Genomic DNA, 10,006 nt, shown 5'->3' with positions numbered 1-10,006 from the left:
AGTAGACATAAACATGCCTTGCAGCCTAATGGGCAATGAAGTACTGAACGAAATTATCTCACGTATAAAGCTCTCAAAATATTACTCAATTTCTCTAGATTCCACCCCTGATGAAGGCCATATTGATGAACTAACTCTGATAATCAGATACATGGAGCATGACACACCTGTTGAGAGATTTGTGAAATTCATCAAGGACACAAGGCTCAAGAAATGTTTGAAGGTTTGATGAAGTTTCTTGCAGACTATGACATTGACATTTAAAATTGTCGTGGGCAATCTTATGATAATGCAACATCTATGAGTGGGAGGTACAATGGTCTGCAAGCCAAAGTTGTAGCTGAAAATCATCATGCAATTTGGATACCCTGTGCTGGTCATTCATTAAACTTGGTTGGAAAAGCTGCAGCTGAATGTTGTCAAGAAGCTATCTTATTTTTTTATTTTCTCGAGGCAATTTATGTGTTCTTCACAGCTTCTACACATCGTTATGCAATTCTTAGTGATTTATTGAAAACTGTAGCGTCTGTCCCAGTATCTGTGCCAAAGAGGATTTCCACAACAAGATGGTCCTGTCGAGCAGTTACAGTGAAAGCAGTTGTCCAAGGTTATCTCCCAATCCGTGAAGCACTTGCTAAAATAGCTAGAGATGAAAATGAGACGAGCAAAACATGTTATGAGGCCAATGGTCTCCATGATAAGATGTGCAAGTTAGAGACTGCTATTTATGCTGTGTTTTGGCATGACATTCTTGGCAGAGTTGATGCAGCAAGCCATGCATTGCAAGATCCTAAACTCGATTTGAACACAGCAGTAGCAATGCTGAAGTCCTTGGAATGTTTTGTACGAGGAAAAAGAGATTGCTTCCATGTTTATAAGAAGAAGGGAAGGGAAATGTCAGAAACTGGGGATTATTCACAGACACGCAAGCGTCAACGTAATGTACGACTCAATCCATTGGATTATGGACGATCAGAAGAAGCAGCCCTCTCACAGTCAGAAAAATTTCGGGTTCAGAATTTCCTTCCAGCAATTGATCAGTTCCTGAGTTCACTGGATCAACGGTTAAAGGCCTATGAGGAAACCTGTTCACTTTTCGGGTTCTTGTCTAAACTGGAGTCAATGAATTGTGACGAAATGAAGCAGCTGCAGCAAAATTGATTGCCGAGTACAAAAATGATTTAGATCAAACACTTGGAGTTGAACTTGTGCAGTTTACAGCATTCTTCACTCAGTTTCTTGAAGACGAAGATGATGAGAAAGGGAGGGCACATTACCTTTACAAGCTGTTGATAGACAAGAAAGTTGTAGATACATTTCCAAATGTTGAAATAATGCTACGGATGTACTTGGTGCTCATGGTCACAAATTGTTCTGGAGAATGTTCTTTCAGTAAAATGAAGTCTATTAAAAACAGACTTCGTACTACAATGTGTCATGATAGGCTCAGCCACCTGGCTTTGGTGAGTATCGAATATGACATCCTCAGAGAGATTGACTTCGAAAAGTTGATCAAAAACTTTGCAGCGGCCAGGTCACGTAAAGTGCCTGGTCTGTAAATAAAGGTAATGTTTATTTTCTATTTTGCAATTGATCAATGTTTGTGATCAATATATCCATTATCCATGGTCGATGGCAGTTAATTTTATTAAAATTCTTGTTTTTTCCAACATGTTCATACTTTGTGTATAATTTTATCAAATTCATTAAAGTGTTTATTTGTTTTACTATTCGATGCAAAACTTCAATTTTATTTATAGTTGAGTTAATACTTATTCTGAATCTATCTGACCTTGGACTTAAAGAAGCCTATACATGCATTCTTGGACAGAACCATTATTTGAGTAGAGGTTTATGTGATCAATAATGCAAAGAATCATCTCTCTGTAATAACTAATAATATATTCTTTTCTGTGAAGTCTCTTGAAAATTTTTGACATGTGCTGGTCGACTTGAAACCACATGAATGACTCCAGTCATGTCTCACTTTTGTGTGTGTGTGTGTGTGTGTGTGTGTGTGTTGGGAATTTGTACGCTGCCGTTCATGCCATCGTGGTGTTGCCTCACAATGGCGATGAATTTTGGTTTGCAGCCAAAACGTCGGAGAGTCAGACAGATGTCTTCACTGTTAACCGAGTCAAATGTCTTGCTTAGGTAAATAAAGGCCATGTACAAGTCACGATGCTGTTCTCTGCACTTTTCCTGTATCTGGCGGGCAGTAAAGATCATGTCAGTTGTGCCACGTGATGGCCTCTGGCCATAATGAGATTCTGCCTCAGGAAGAAGTCTGTTTAGGAGGACTCAGGCGATAATCTTGCCAACTACAGACAGCATTGAGATCCCGCGGTAGTTGCCACAGTCTTACCGGTCTCCCTCGCTCTTATAAATATTGACGATGTATGCGTCTTTAAGAGCTTGGGGGATTTCTTCCTTCTCCCATATATTTTTCAGGAGAGAGTGGAGGAGGCTGCTGGTAAGCAGAGGTCCTACTTTATACACCATGGCTGTGATTCCATAAGACCCTGCTGCTTTGTCATTTATCATCTGTTTGATGGCAGTAGCTACCTCATCCAGGGATGGAGGATAGCTGAGGTGTTGAGGGACCTGCTGGATAGTCAGGACATCCACATCGGTTTTTCGGTTGAGAAACGAATGTTTGTGTTCGTTCCAGCAATGAAGGTTGCCTTTTCGTCTATAATTAGGGAGTTACCATAGGATGAGCGGGGAGGGCTGCATCATGAGTAAGTGGGCCATAAAATGTTTTAGTGGAATTGTAAAATTTGAGCATCTTGTGTTGATCTGCTAGTTTTTGCGTTTCACCTACTTTATTTTTTAACCATTCGTTCTTTAGATTGCAAAGTTCGTGCTAAGCCGCCGCTTTCTTCTTGCAGAAAATATAAGCTTTGGCTCGAGGCTGAGGGTTGTTCTGCCAGTTCTGCCAGTCAGTTGATGCAGCACGTTTATCATCGACGAGTACATTGATTTCAGGGTTATTTTCATCAAACCAGTCCTGGTGTATTCTTTCGATCATGACAGTGTCGAGGATACCCCATTCGGCACTCGGAGTTGGGTTATTTGTTGTCGGGTTGTTTATCAGCCAATGCTCGAGCTGCTTTTAGAAACCACATGCTACCACAGGATCCTTCAGACGCTTGGGGTTAAAACCTCTTCTGGAGGCTTGTTGCCTTTGCTGTTTTGAAGGGAGAGTTTGGCTTTAACGAACCGATGATCTGTGTCACAATAGTCTGAGCCATGCATGGTTCGGGTGATGAGGACATCTCGGCGATCTCTTTCTATGATTATGATGTAGTCAATGAGATGCCAATATTTGGAATGTGGGTGATACCAAGAACCCTTGAACTTGTTGGCCTTCCTTAACAAAGTGTTGGTGGGAGTGAGGTTATGTTCAGCACACTTGGTGAGGAGGAGTAGGCCGTTGGGATTACACTTGCTTACCCCGTTTCTCCCTATGGTTACCTGGCATCTGTCTGCATTTCTTCCAATTCTGGCATTAAGTCATCTCGGAGCACAGCCTTATATTCTCTGGGGATAGAGGTTAGCGCTCTTTCAAGGTCAGCACAAAAGGCCTCCTTGATGTCATCCTCTGCATCCAGTGTTGGGGCGTATGCACTGATGTAGAAGGCAGGACGTGAGTAATTTAGTAGGACTTGGAGTGTCATGAGGCGCTCGTTGTTCCCAATAGACATTTCAGTTAGCGTACATAGGATGGATTGGCGAATGGCAAAGACAACCACATAAATGCGGTTTCTCTCTGCAGTAGGCTTACCCTTCCAGAAGAAGGTATAGCTGGACCCAGTTCTGTGAGTCGACCCTCGTGTGGGAGCAGGGACTCACTAATGGCTGTTGTCGATGTTATACCTAGACAGCTCTTCTGCCATATGGATGATCTTTTAGGATAATCATTTGTGCCAGTATCCAAAAGGGACCTGACATTCCATGCAACTACCACAAAAGCTTGTATAGTTTGTTTTTGCTTTCATCTGTAAATATGATTATGTTTTCGATCGCATTAGGATGACTTTACTGGGTGTAGTTGCCCAGTCACGTTGGTTGTTTTAGGCAGGCTATGTTTAGGGCACCTTTGCTAGCTCCTTCCTCATGTGGGGTGAGCAGAGCGGCTCCTAGAAAGGGCTGCTCAATCTCACAGACAGGAGCAGATTGCACTGCTGTCTAGATCCCAGAGCATAAACAACCATCTTATCTATGCTGCCCATGTGCAGCCATCTTTGCTCTGTAAGCATGTCTGCCTGATGCTGGGCTCCACTACAGATTTTTCTTTCGGGGTTTACTCCCGTAGCCCTATCCTTACCAAGGTTAATCCTACTACAACTACTTTGCTGTCACTTGGAATCGAGTATGACGATCATCCAGCTATGATACAATGATATGAGGTATTAAGGATGTCACCTAGGTTAGTGGGTTTTGAGGTGACTAAAGATACTAATGCGGGACCCACAGCGTCGTCCACATTCGTTGTACATGTGATGGGTTCCATCTACTGTGGGAGGGGCGGTGGCAGCGTCTTTCTGGCGTTGGCGCTTCTCTGCCTCAGTTTGCAATCGGGCTAATTCGAAAGTATTGACACCTTCTCGTGTGGTGCTCCTCCAAGCGTTACGGTGTCGAGTAATCGACTCCCAGGTGAAGGTGTCGATTTGGCACTTTTTCAGGTTTGTCTTAAGACTATCTTTATACCTTACCCGCCGGCGTTACGTTTACTATTCGTTAGGTGACTGTAAAGTAGCTACTTTGGCAGTCTACTGTCGTCTATGCGGGTAACATGGCCAGTCCAACGTAGTTGTTCATGGATAATGGTAGCCTCGATGCTCCTACAGTTGGTGTCAGCAAGAATACTGACATTTGCTCTCTTGTCTTCCCAGTGAACTCGGAGGATGGAGCGTAGACTACGTTGGTGAAAGTTTTCAAGTGCCTTGAAGAGCCTCCTGTATGTGACTCACGTCTCACTCCCATATAGCAGGGTGGGGAGAACCACTGCTCGATATACGTGCAGCTTTGTATATAATTTCAGCTGCCTACAGCTGAAGACACGATTTCGGAGTCTGCCAAAGGCTTGAGATGCACATCTGATCCAATGCTGAATCTCTTCATCGATGTCTGCGGTGGTGGACAGGTGGGAGCTGAGATACCGAATGTGGGCAACATTAGAGAGGGAAGTACCGTTATGCTCGATGGATGGTGGGGGTGTGTCTGAACCAGTCTTACGTACATTCACCTCAAGACCGAAGTGTGCAGCGTCTGCGTAGGTATTCAGGATCTCCTGTAGATCGTGTTCAGTATGAGCATTAAGGGTGAGGTCATCTGCACACTGAAGTTCAGTAATGGAAGCTGCTGACACCTTTGTTTTTGCCTGGAGTCGTCTTATGTCGAAAAGACCCCCCTTCACCCGGGACTCGATGTTCACCCCGCTGGCTAAATCGGCACTGGCACGAGTAAGGAAGGCAGCCAAGGAATGGAAAAGAGAGTTGATGCCAGTACACACCCTTGTTTAAACCCTGTTTGTGCAGAACACTGCCGTTCATGCCATCGTGGAGTTGCCTCACAATGGTGATGAATTTTGGTGGGCAACCAAAACGGCTGAGGGTCCTCCTGTGGGCTTCCCTGTTGCCCGAGTCGAAGGCCTTGATTAGGTCGATGGAAGCCATGTACAGGTCACGACGCTGTTCTCTACAGTTTCCTGGATCTTGCGGTCAGCAAAGATCATGTCAGTGGTGCCACGTGATTGTCTAAAACCACATTGAGATTCTGGGAGGAAGTTGTCCCCCTTAGGAAGAAGTCTGTTTAGAAGGACTCGGGCGATAATCTTGCCAGCTACGGACAGCAGCGAGATCCCACGGTAGTTGCCACAGTCTGACCGGTCTCCCTTGTTCTTATAAATATTGACAATGGAGGCGTCTTTAAGAGTTTGGGGGATTTCCTCCTTTTCCTATATAATCTCCAGGATAGAGTGGAGACGGCTGGTAAGCAGAGGTCCTCCTGCTTTGTGCAGCTCTGCTGGGATTCCATCAGGCCCTGAAGCTTTGTTATTTTTCATCTGTTTGATGGCAGCTCTGGATGCTGAAGGACCTGCAGAGTAGTCAGGACATCCACATTAGTGTTTCGGTTGAGCAATGAATGGTAGTGCTCTTTCCAGCACTGAAGGAGGCCTTCATCATCTTTAATTATGAGGTCACCATCAGATGAGCGGAAGGGGGCTGTGCCACGAGTGACTGGCCCATAAAATGTTTCAGTGGAAATGGAAAATTCGCGCATCTTGTGCTGATCTGCAAGTTTTTGTGCTTCATATTCTTTATTTTTAAGCCAGTCGTTCATTAGATTGCGAAGTTCCCGCTGGACTGCTGCTTTCTTCTTGCGGAAGGTATCAGCTTTGGTTCAAGACTGAGGGTTGTTCTGCCAGTTAGTAAAAGCAGCACGTTTATCATTGATCTGTACTTTGAAGTACTTTGATTGCCGGGTCATTTTCATCAAACCAGTCCCGGTGTATTCTTTTGATCTGGCCGAGGGTTTCTCTGCATGTTTTTACCATAAGAGTATTAAGAATATCCCATTCGGCACTGGGATTCACGTTGTTTGCTGTTGGGATGTCTATAAGCCCATGTTCGAGCTGCTCTCTGATAGCATGTGCTGCAGCTAGATCCTGCAGACGCTTAGTATTAAAATCTCTTCTAGAGGCTTGCTGCCTTCGCCGTTTTGGGGTGACGTGAAGTGAGAGCGTGAATCTGACAAGTCGATGATCAGTGTCAAGTGGTCTGAGCCACGCATGGCACGGGTGATGAGGACATCTTGGCGATCTCTTTCTCTGACAATGATGTAGTCAATGAGATGCCAGTGTTTAGATCGTGGGTGGTGCCACGAACCCTTGAACTTGTCGGCCTGAATAAAGAAGGTATTGGTGAAAGTGAGATTGTATGCAGCACATTTGCTGAGGAGGAGTAGGCCGTTCGGATTACACTTGCTTAGTCCATTTCTCCCTGTGGTTCCCTGCCAAATGTTAGCATCTCTGCCAACTCTGGCCTTGAAGTCCCCAAGGAGCACAATTTTGTCTTCTCTGGGGATAGAGGTTATCACTCTGTCGAGGTGGGCGTAAAAGGCCTCCTTGATGTTATCCTCTGCATCCAGTGTTGGGGCGTATGCACCGATGAAGAAGGCATGACGTGAGTGATTCAGTGGAACTCGAAGCATCATGAGGCGCTCGTTGATCCCAATACACATTTCAGTTAGCCTATGTAGGATGCGTTGGCGGATGGCAAAGCCAACTCCATAAATGTAGTTTCTCTTCGCAGCAGGCTTACCCTTCCAGAAGAAGGTGTAGCCAAACCCCCGTTCTGTGAGTTGGTCCTCATCTTGGAGCCGGGACTCACTGATGGCTGCTATGTCGATGTTATACTTAGCCAGCTCTTTGCCACAAGGACAGTTCTTCTTTCAGGACGTGCATTTGTGCCAGTATCCAGAAGGGTCCTGACATTCCATGCAGCAACCATAAGAGGTTGTATAATTTGTTTTTGTTTGGATCTCCACAAGGCAGTGGGGCAGTGGTTGGTAGGCACCAGGGCGTGTTCACATGCCAGTGGGCCTATGCGCAGATCTTCTGAGGCCCACTGCTGCTCCGAGATCCCCTGCTGGTCTAGCCTGGGCCGCAAGGCAGCCAGTTACCGTGTGTTGCCACGAGGAGGCACAGCAGGAGTCTTGATGGGGATGAGGCTGTGTACTGGCAGGGGAAGACATGTGCAAGGTTGTTTCCTTTTTCATCGCGAGGACAAGTCAACGGTGGTAGCTGAGAGCGAGAGGAAGCAAGCAGTACCTGCATCTTAACACTAACCTAATGCTGCCACACTAGACACATTGCACCTTGCATCCTACTACCCTGCGTGCACACACACACACACACACACACACACACACACCAGAGAGATACTGTATAATAGTTTATTCTGTGAGATAATAGTCATCTGTAAGTCATTGCTGTGTTGACTGCTTAGAAAACTTACAAATTTTAGTAATTGGCTTCCCTTATCTCTTGAAATTCATCGATGGCTCATGCGTATGTTAGGTTTTTATAAATCACTTGTATCTTTAAATGGCTCAGAAATCATGCTGTGTTTATCAACCTTGTGGGAGTTATGCTCAAGATTGTCTCGGACTTTGCTTTTTTGTTAATGGCTTTGATATCTCCCGAGACTTACAAATGGCTCCCGAATTTCTAAGGTTTCTAAATGGGTATATATTTTTTTCAAGCTCTGTAAATGACTCGGGAATGTCTTGTTACTTGTCTGCCGTTAAGTGTTTAGTGACTCAAAAATCTTTAGATGTTTATTAATAGCTCAGGAATCACTTAAAGCTCATAAATGACTGAAGAATCTTGTGGATTTTGTAAATGACTCAAGAATTTTATGAGTTTTGTAAATGACGCAGGAATGTTATGGCTTTTGTAAATGGTTCAGGGTTCTCTCGTAGCCTGTAAATCATGAATTTTTTATTGCTCTTATTTTTTTGTGGCTTTTAAATGGCTTTGAAATTTCTTGAGGTGTCTTGATTATTTACTGTATCTATCGAGGCTTCTAAATGGCCCAGAGAACTTTTCTGAAATCATTCGGCGTCTGTAATTGCTTACTTTTAATGGCTCTGGGTTCATCTAAATGTCATAAATAGGTCTGAGCTCTATTGGTGCCTGGAAGTTATGGGATTTTCAATAGCTCAGGAATATCTGCACGGTATGAAATAGCTCATTAACCTTCAAGTCGTAGAAATGACTCTGAACTCTCTTGATGCCAGTACGTCCATGATTATTTAATGGCTCTGGAGTCTTTGTAAACATTCAAATGCCTCAAGAGTCTTTCTTAAATGGCTTCGGAGTCTTCTTTTAACAATCATATGGCTCAGGAAATTATATTGGGGCGGATTAAAACACAAGAGAATGAGTACACTTTTATTATAGTTAAAGTTTACATTGCTGGGCAGGCGGTGCTCGCGAGGGTGTTGGAGTGTGTTGTTAGAGTGTGTTGGTGTTGGAGTGTGTTGTTAGAGTGTGTTGGTGTTGGAGTGTGTTGATAGAGTGCGTTGGTGTTGGAGTGTGTTGATAGAGTGTGTTGGTGTTGGAATGTGTTGATAGAGTGCGTTGGTGTTGGAGTGAGTTGATAGAGTGTGTTGATGTTGGAGTGTGTTGATAGTGTGTATTGGTGTTGGAGTGTGTTGTTAGAGTGTGTTGGTGTTGGAGTGTCTTAGTGTTATTGTTGGAGTGTGTTGTTAGAGTGTGTAGGTGTTGGAGTATGTTGGTGTTGGAGTGTGTTGTTAGAGTGTGTTGGTGTTGGAGTGTGATGATAGAGTGCGTTGGTGTTGGCGTGTGTTGGTGGTGCTCGTGAGGGTATTAAAGTGTGTTGATGTTGGAATGTGTTGGTGTTAGAGTGTGTTGGTGTTGTTGTGCGTTGGTTTTGGATTGTGTCTGTTAAAGTATGTTACAAGAATATAGTGTGTTGATACAAGAGAGTATGATGGTGTATTGACATTGGAAAGTGTTTCAGATAGAGTGTGTTCGTGCTGGAGTGTGTTGGTCCTTTTGTTGGCTTTAGAGTGTGTTGATATTGAAGTGTGTTGGCCTTGGAGTGCATTGATGTGAAAATGTGTCAGTGCTGGAGTATGTTGATATGGAGTGCCTTGGTTTTGGAGTGTGTTGGCTCGTGAGTGTGTTAATTTTGGAGTGTGTTGGAATTGGAGTATGTTGACACTGGAGTGAGTTGTTGTTTGAGTGTTAGTAATGTGTTGTTATTGGAGTGTGTTGACGATGAAGTGTGTTGACGATGGAGTGTGTTGTCATTAGAGTGTGTTGATGATGGAGTGTGTTGACGCTGGAGTGTGTTGACATTAGAGTGTGTTGATGATGGAGTGTGTTGACGATGGAGTGTGTTGTCATTAGAGTGTGTTGACGATGGAGTGTGTTGTCATTAGAGTGTGTTGACGCTGGAGTGTATTAACT

The 10,006-nt window shown here is 44.2% G+C and overlaps 1 long non-coding RNA gene across 1 annotated transcript in view; it reads left to right on the top strand.

Moving 5' to 3' along the window:
* The first annotated feature begins 9,865 nt into the window (after nucleotides 1–9,865).
* LOC121878124 overlaps nucleotides 9,866–10,006 on the top strand; it is a 736-nt gene continuing 595 nt past the window's right edge. The window contains exon 1 of the long non-coding RNA XR_006091097.1: nucleotides 9,866–9,997. This is a non-coding gene — a long non-coding RNA (uncharacterized LOC121878124). The remainder of the gene's footprint in view (nucleotides 9,998–10,006) is intronic.

This window comes from Homarus americanus, unplaced genomic scaffold, assembly GCF_018991925.1.
Source record: "Homarus americanus isolate GMGI-L3 unplaced genomic scaffold, GMGI_Hamer_2.0 scaffold45562, whole genome shotgun sequence".
Taxonomy (NCBI): domain Eukaryota; kingdom Metazoa; phylum Arthropoda; class Malacostraca; order Decapoda; family Nephropidae; genus Homarus; species Homarus americanus.
This window is presented reverse-complemented; position numbering and strand designations above follow the sequence as displayed.